Source organism: Scylla paramamosain, chromosome 7, assembly GCF_035594125.1.
Source record: "Scylla paramamosain isolate STU-SP2022 chromosome 7, ASM3559412v1, whole genome shotgun sequence".
Lineage (NCBI taxonomy): Eukaryota > Metazoa > Arthropoda > Malacostraca > Decapoda > Portunidae > Scylla > Scylla paramamosain.
Window position 1 is genome coordinate 19,271,519 of NC_087157.1, and position 8,421 is coordinate 19,279,939.

Below are 8,421 nucleotides of genomic sequence, written 5' to 3' on the forward strand. Positions count from 1 at the left end.
AGAGAGAGAGAGAGAGAGAGAGAGAGAGAGAGAGAGAGAGAGAGAGAGAGAGAGAGAGAGAGAGAGAGAGAGAGAGAGAGAGAGAGAGAGAGAGAGAGAGAGGAGAGAGAGAGAGAGAGAGAGAGAGAGATTCATGGCAAAAAGTAAATTCTTTCATACAAATGCACCACATTAAGCGCCTCCAGCGTAAGACTGTATAATTATCAGGCAGGAAGCGCGGCAGTAAACACGTCAAGTCTATGGAGAAGGCAGGGCGTGTTTCACTTGCTGGTCTTGCCTCTCACTTTTTTAATATACGTTTTCTTTTATTGCTTTTCTTTTTTTTTTTCCTTGCGTGGATTGACAAGGTGTGGAATAATAGTAAGAAAATACAAATTATACAAAAACTGAATTGGTGTCACTCCAGATGATAATCTTGCTCTTTACTACAACAACAACGATAACAACAAAAACAACAACAACAACAACAACAACTACTACTACTATTACTACTACTACTACTACTACTATTGCTACTACTTCTGTTATTAACATTCACCTATTAACACTCAGGAAGGATTTGTCTTTCTCCAACCCTCTGTGCTTCTTAAAAACATGGAGCTGCATTTGGAAATAAAAATTCAAATAGGTGAACACAAAAATCATTTAGATGCAAAAGATATCGGACGGTTCAACTTGAGTAAACTGGAGTAAACAATGCAATGCATGTTTAATTTAGAGTCACTAAAAAATGGTATTCTTACATCTGCATATAGCCATTATTTATACTCACGCTCTCATATCTTCTTGGCGAATGGCAAACAGAGGAACAAAAAAAAATAAATCTTTTCAGTTGCCGCTTCCATACATACAGACAAAAAAAAAATAAAAAAATAAAAGTCAATAAAAAAAAAACTAAATATGTTTCTGGAAGTGCCTCAATACTCTTAAAAACAACTAGTCACAGGAAGGGGAAAAAACAGAAACAGGCAGAGAATTCCAGAGTTTTACTAATGAAAGGGATGAAAGAATGAAGATACTGCTTGACTCCTGGACTGTTGAAAGGGAACGGAATAAAGGTGAAAGTCTTGTGTAGCGTCAGCGTGGGGAAGGAGAGACGCATGCTGATGGCAAATTCTGAAGAGCAGTAACCATAGAAATAACAACACAAGACAGACTTCCCACATTTTTTTTCCATCTTCATATACTTGTGTGCATTTTTTGTAGCATATCAGTGTATTTGCTATGGTAAGCTCAGCAGGTAGGAAAACTTCTACAAGGTATGCATTAATTTGTCCATTTATTTATTTATTTATTTATTTATTTATTTATTTATTCAATTATTTACTATCTATTTATTTCATATTCTGCTTTTCATTACCACATCGTACTGAGAGGCACTTTTGTGACTCACTGTTTCCTTTACATTGAGAAATTACTTGTTTATTACAGTACAGCATAAAGCAAGTGTCTGCAGTGAGACAGACACTTTGCCAAGCAGCCTTACCTTACATGCACATGGAAAAACATAGGCAAGCATGACAGGCTTCACTTAAATGTAAACCTAAAAATGGAAGGACGTACATTGCGCTACAAAAACAGCTCCGTCCCCTTCACTCACCGGTAAACTGTGAGTGTGTCAGGAAGAGCAGGAAAAAGCCAGTCCGCGTCGTCTGGCCGCGAGGAAGGAAAAAGCTCCCGCCGCTGCTGCATCCGACAAGACAAACACAAAATCAGAGGACTGTGTTAGACCCTAAAGACAAAAAGAAAAAAAAAAGTGTCTGAGTCTGATGGTGTCAACCAAGACTGGCTATCATAAGAACATAAGAACATAAGAAATAAAGGAAGCTGCAAGAAGCGACCAGGCTTACACGTGGCAGTCCCTTTATGAAATATACCTACCTATTTCCATCTATTTTCCCCATCCATAAAACTGTCTAATCTTCTCTTAAAACTCTCTAATGTCCTAGCACTAACAACATGATTAATGAGTCCGTTCCACTCATTTACCACTCTATTCAAGAACCAATTTTTACTATCTCCTTCCTAAACTTAAATTTTCCAAGCTTGAACCTGCTATTTCTTGTTTTACCCTGGATGCTGATCCAAAGAATTTCGCATACATCCCTCTTGTTATAACCCTTATACCACTTAAAGACTTCTATCACGTCCCCTCTTAACCTACGTCTCTCTAAAGAATGTAATTTTAATAACTTCAATCACGCCTCGTAAGGAATACTCCTCATCCCCTGTATCCTTTCTGTCATTCTCCTCTGTACTGATTCTAATAGACCTATATCTTCCCTGGTCTTCTGGACCAGAATTGCACAACGTAATCTAGATGAGGTCTGACCAGCGTCAAGAATATCATTAATATTACTTCCGGCCTTCAACTTTTAACACTCCTAAAAATGAATCGTAGTACCCTATCTGTCCTGTTTCTGGCCTCTATGCATTGTTTTCCTAGACGGAGTTCAGAGGTAACTATAACTCCTAAATCTTTCGCGTACCCTGTAACTACCAGAGATTGTTCGTTTAATGTGTACCTACTGTGTGGGTTTCCTCTACCTACGCTAAGTACTTTGCATTTATTGATATTAAATTGTTTTTGCCATATGTCCGTCCATTCATTCATCCTATCTAAATCTGCCTGCAAGGCGAAGGCACCCGTTTCTGATCTAACTAATCTACGAGTATCTTTGTGTCATACGCATATTTACTAACATCACTACTAATTCCACTTTCCAAGTCATTGATATATATTAGAAATAACAATGTCCCTAATACTGATCCCTGTGGCACCCCACTGATTACATGACCTCACTCGGATTTCGAGCCGTTTATTACAACTCTTTCTCGCCTGTCGCTAAGCCACAACCCTATCCAGCCTAACACTTTCCCATCTATCCCGTGTGCCCTAACCTTTCTCAGGAGCCTTTCATAGGGTACCTTGTCAAGTGCTTTAGTAAGGTCCAGACAGAAGATATCATACATATTACCATTATCTACTGCCTCGTACACCTTACTCTAAAAACTTAACAAGTTTGTCATGCAAGACATCCCCTTCGTGAAGCCATGCTGTGATTAATTGATCAAGTTATGTTTGTCTAAATGTTCCCTAATGTTCCTCGCTATTATTGACTCTAATATTTTACCTATAACTGAATTTAAGCTGACAGATCTATAGTTAGATGCTAAAGTTTTATCTCCTTTCTTAAAGATGAGTACTACATTAGCCTGCTTCCACATTACTGGTACCTCACCTGACTCAAGTGATTTCCTAAAGACAGAAACTAACGGCTCACTAATAACCTCTTTGCATTCCTTAAGTACTCTGGGATATATTTCATCTGGTCCTGGTGTCTTGAACTTTTTTTTAGCATATCTATCTCTTCTTCCACTATCTCTCTAGTTAGGGAAATATCTGTCAGCTTCTGATTCTCATCTGCTCTAAACATCTGTTCACTATCTGGCATATCCTGCATGTTTTCCTGGGTGAAGACAGATAAAAAATACACATTCAGAATTTTACTAATCTCCTCCTCAGAACTAATCAGCTCCCCATCTGATGCCTTTAATGGACCTATAGTATCCTTATTCTTCGTCCTCTATTCCTGATAAAATCCCTTGGGGTCAGTCTTCACATGATTGGCTACACTTAATTCATAATTGCCCTTAGCTTTCCTCGTTAAGTTCCTGACTGTTCTAACTAATTCATTATATTGTGACCTTAAAACTTCTTCACCTGCCCTTAATGTCTTATATATACTTCTCTTCCACCCTATATAATGTTTTAATCTAGCAGTCATCCATTTAGGATAATTTTTCTGTGATCTTATTGCCCTATACGGGATATATGCCAACTGACCTGTATGAACTTTATCTACGAAATATTTATACAATTCATCTACATTTACTTCACCTAATTCCCTCATCTCGGCCCCTACCATCCTCTCTACTCCCTCATCTACTCGCCTCGACCTCGCCTCTCTCATTTCAGCATGACCTCACATTCCACCATACTCACATCCATTTCCCCCTCCCTCTCTCCTCCGCCCCTTCCGAACATATCTTACCTCCTCTTGTCCTACACCCTCACACCTCACCTCACCTCTCACATCTTGCCTTATCTCTCTCAACTCAGTCCCGGACCTGACCTCACCCTGCATCTGTTGCCAGTCAACTCCTTGGAGGTACCTTTTTAATTCCTCAAATTCTGCTCTCCTAAAGTCAAGTATTTTACTAGTGTTTTTGCTTCTAAAAGTTTCTTCCTATTTTAAATTGTACCTAATTTCCCTATGGTCATTGTTACCTAGCTGTCCTTCAACCTCTACCTGCGTGACTGCTTCCTCCCTGTTAGTAAGAATTAAATCTAGAATATTATTCCCCCTTGTGGGTTCTACGACTTGTAGCGGGACAGACTACCTGAATTACCTGAAGAAATTCCTGTGCTTCCTTGTTACCCACCATCAGACTCCAGTCGATATTCCTAAAATTAAAATCTCCTACCACACATACCTGACTGTACCTGCCTGCTCTATTTATTTCCTGCCACAGTGAGGTGTTAATTTCCTTTGTACTGGTCGGTAGTCTGTAAACTACTCCCAGTACTACTGACTGTGATCCTTCCTTAATATCTACCCATATCGACTTTGCTTTGTTATCTGTTTTAAATCTACTGTTAATACAACACTGTAATGTGTCCCTAACGTATAACGCGACGCTTCCTCCTCTCCTGTTTTCCCTATCTTTATAGAACAATGTATAACCATCTATCTTGAGCTCTGGATTAAATACTTTTCCTCACATATCAAACCAAGTTTCAGTTAAAGCAATGATATCAAATTTCTCTACACACACTATTCTTCTAAGCAAGTCTATTTTATTCAAAATACTGCTACATTTTGTGTGGTAAATACTTAAGCTATTTCTCACCTTCCCTGAGCTAGCTACCTTTCTAGATTTAACTAATTTCTCCTATTTTTATTCCTCAAAACACCTTCTTCCCACAACCCCTTCCCATATATGAAGTGAGTTATGGCAAATAATTGGCACATTTTGTGCGATCAAGCTCGATCTGTAGTGATGAGGCGATAGTTGCGCGAGTTGCGAGGCAGAAACCTTCGCCCACATGCCGATAAATCGAAATATGCAAAATACAGCAAAAAAAAAAAAAAAAAAGGGTGAGTCTGACGAAGAAATTACATAAAATAACAAAGATACGCCTTCAAAAGTTACCAAGAAGTGTTTCCGAAAATGAAATCGAAACTTTTATATACGATGGACATCAAAAGGTGCTCCTGGCCAAATCATCGTTGTGCCCTCCAGGGCCAGGCGGGAGCGGTGGGGTGTACAGATGTGCGGTAACAAAAATAGAGCCCCCTCGCTCCGCTACGGGAATGATCCCTCCAAAGATATTAAATACGTTACTAAATGATTAAGAAAATCATAAATTATCTTTCATTCGCTGACAAGGAAAATAAAAACGTGAGGAAAACTAATATTTTCAGAAATCTACAACGACGAGCCTCTAAAAAAAGGGAGACAAATAGTGTGGGCCGGCTCTAGTCATCAAGGCCCACGTCACCTTGACTTTTCAAGGCGACAATCAACACACACAGAGACAAATAAGAACACTTCACAGAACTATACAAGCTTTCCTCTCTTTGATTTTACTTCAATAAAGCTGCAACAAAGGTTATGACGCTAAAAAGTTACCTAAGGTTAGGTCACAAATATCATGGTGGTAACGCTTCCCGGGAAATCAGAGTTAAAAATAATATCAATACCAATTGAACAAAGAAAATATAAATATCTTTTCTCCATAGAAGGAGAATTTTTTTTTTTTTACGTGGAAACCAAATTCACACTAAATGAAATGCGTTACAGTAATAGTTTCCTAGGACACTTTATCATAACGTGCAAAATATTATTAATCTACATAACGGTAAAACACACAAAGGATAAATAGACATATAAATTAGATTTGATATTTGTTACCTAAAAAGTCAAGTGAATATTCCTGTTATTGTGGAAAGTTTTTTGTAATTACATCTTTCCTTTCTTCACTCATATATTCGTACATACAAAAGATATATATATATATATATATATATATATATATATATATATATATATATATATATATATATATATATATATATATATATATATATATATATATATATATATATATATATATATATATAAAACGAACGCAAAAATGACAGCTAATTGTTAGGTTTCAATTGAATCTCTAAGTAAATATTTATACCAAAAAGATGACACCATTATAGAAAACATATGATTTCGTATCCTTCTTTTCTCTATGCATACATTAAAATAAGCACACGAAGACTGGAATACAAAAATTTTAGTTTTGAAAAAGATTCTCGGTCAATCCTCAAAGGACTTTTTTCCCTGTAAGATGTTGAAACGAACATTATAGACTAAATTTACATTCTGTCTTCTTTCATATATATACCCTAGGAAGGCAGAAAAATGGGAGACAAAAACAACGCATTGGAAAAAGGTTTAAACTAATCCTTCAATGGATAACACTACTGACACGATACCATGGAAGCACATCCTTTCTTTCCTTCACAGATTCGTGGGAAGCTGACAGGAGAAAGGCAGGCAACAGTGACAGGTTTCCGTTGACATGAATAAAAAAAAAAAGTTTAACAGCGAGATCAAAATAGAGGGCACATGATGTAATGAAGCAGGTACTCACTTTCCTCCTGCATGTGTTGGGAGTGTTCACCGCGGCACCACCTGCCATCCTTTCCTGAAAATATCAAAACATCCACATAAAAAAGTGATGCAGCTTCACTATTCTAAAAAGAGCTAAAAATGAAGCATCATAAACAGAACCACCAGAAATCATTTACTGCATGAGTTAACAACATACACATGAACAAAAGAGGAAAGAATAAATACTGAACAAAAACACGAAATGTCATAAATAAAACGTGTCAAATTCCTCCAAGCAAGAACACATGGATACATGGAAAACAACACTGAAAACAGAACACAGTTCAAACGCTGAGAATGTTAAATATGCACAACAGCTGCAACAAAATAAAACGAACAAACACCATTACATATATAACAAGATCAAATAAGAAAATAAAAAGAAGCAAAAATAATAAATGTAAAGCTTGCCAACATTCAGCGGTGTCTAGAATATGAAGGTGGTAGTTAAGTGAGACTGAAGAGGAGGAGCACAAGTCATGCTGCGATTGATGCATGAAGGCAATCAAGGGAGAGGGTCGCACAGAGGAGGCGGGACGCAAGGCGCCTTCAGGCCAGTCACTGCTGGTGTCCCTCGCCTCCACTTCCTGCCTCGCTGCGAGGTGAAGGGGCCACTACCACCGCTGCCTCAACACTTACACTACCTTTGCGTCTCAACACTGAAATGCTTCAATGAATGGGAATGAACGGGAAAGTAATGGTCACTTAGAATTGCTTATAACAAGTACATGTTACTAAGTGTTTTAAATCAATCTGTCTGTCTGCGTCTGTCTGTTTATCTCTGCCTCACATGTTCACTATAATGCTCTGTAAGAATGAGCATCCCAATCTCTGTTGCTTTGTTGCAGCGCATCTATTTGTATTAATGTTGTGTGTGTGTGTGTGTGTGTGTGTGTGTGTGTGTGTGTGTGTGTGTGTGTGTGTGTGTGTGTGTGTGTGTGTGTGTGTGTGTGTGTGTGTGTGTGGTGTAACATTACGAGTGGAACAATATTTACGAGAATGGGTCAGTAGGTCTGTCTTCTGGTATATTTAGTAGTTTTAGGAAATCAATGACAACTACGTATTGTGCACGAAAAATGGCATACCGTAAATACGAGGCCATGAGAGAAAAATATAGTTAGCACACTATGTTTGCATTTTCTTCGCTTACAGTAATTGTTATCACGAAAGAATATACGAGTAACGGAAGAGGCATACGTTTATATTGTGCAAACATTATGCTGTATTAATATCCCACTGACTAATTCAGTTAGACTTTTGGTTAAGTACTCACTGCAGGGCACGATAAACTATTTATTAAAGTATTTTACAAAAAAATTGTGAAAATATATTCATTGGAATGAAATATTCCAGTTTCTGCCGCTATTTAAAACTACTTTGTCCATGTCTGTGCCTGCCCGCACATCCATCTGTCCCTCTGTCTATTTGTCTGTCTGTCTGTCTGCTTCCTTGCCTTCTATTTTTGCCTGCCTGCCTGTCTGCCTGCTTCTTTGCCTGCCTATCCTCTTCAAGTTAGCCTGACTATTTCCCTGTCACCCTGTCTGTCTGCCTGCTTTCTTTCTTTCTTTTTTGTATGTCCATCCACCTCTTTCCCCGCCCGTTAGTCTGTCTGCCTCCCTGCTTGCTTGCTTGCTTGCTTGCTTGCTTGCTTGCTTGCCTCCCTGCCTATCTGTTTGACCGTCTGCCTTC

General features: G+C 38.2%; 1 long non-coding RNA gene across 1 annotated transcript in view; it reads right to left on the reverse strand.

The window, feature by feature from the left end:
* Positions 1-1,609: 1,609 nt before the first annotated feature.
* LOC135102187 (uncharacterized) overlaps positions 1,610-8,421 on the reverse strand; it is a 27,526-nt gene continuing 20,714 nt past the window's right edge. The window contains exons 2-3 of the long non-coding RNA XR_010269579.1: positions 6,713-6,766; positions 1,610-1,686 (exon numbers count right to left, since the gene is read on the reverse strand). This is a non-coding gene — a long non-coding RNA (uncharacterized LOC135102187). The remainder of the gene's footprint in view (positions 1,687-6,712; positions 6,767-8,421) is intronic.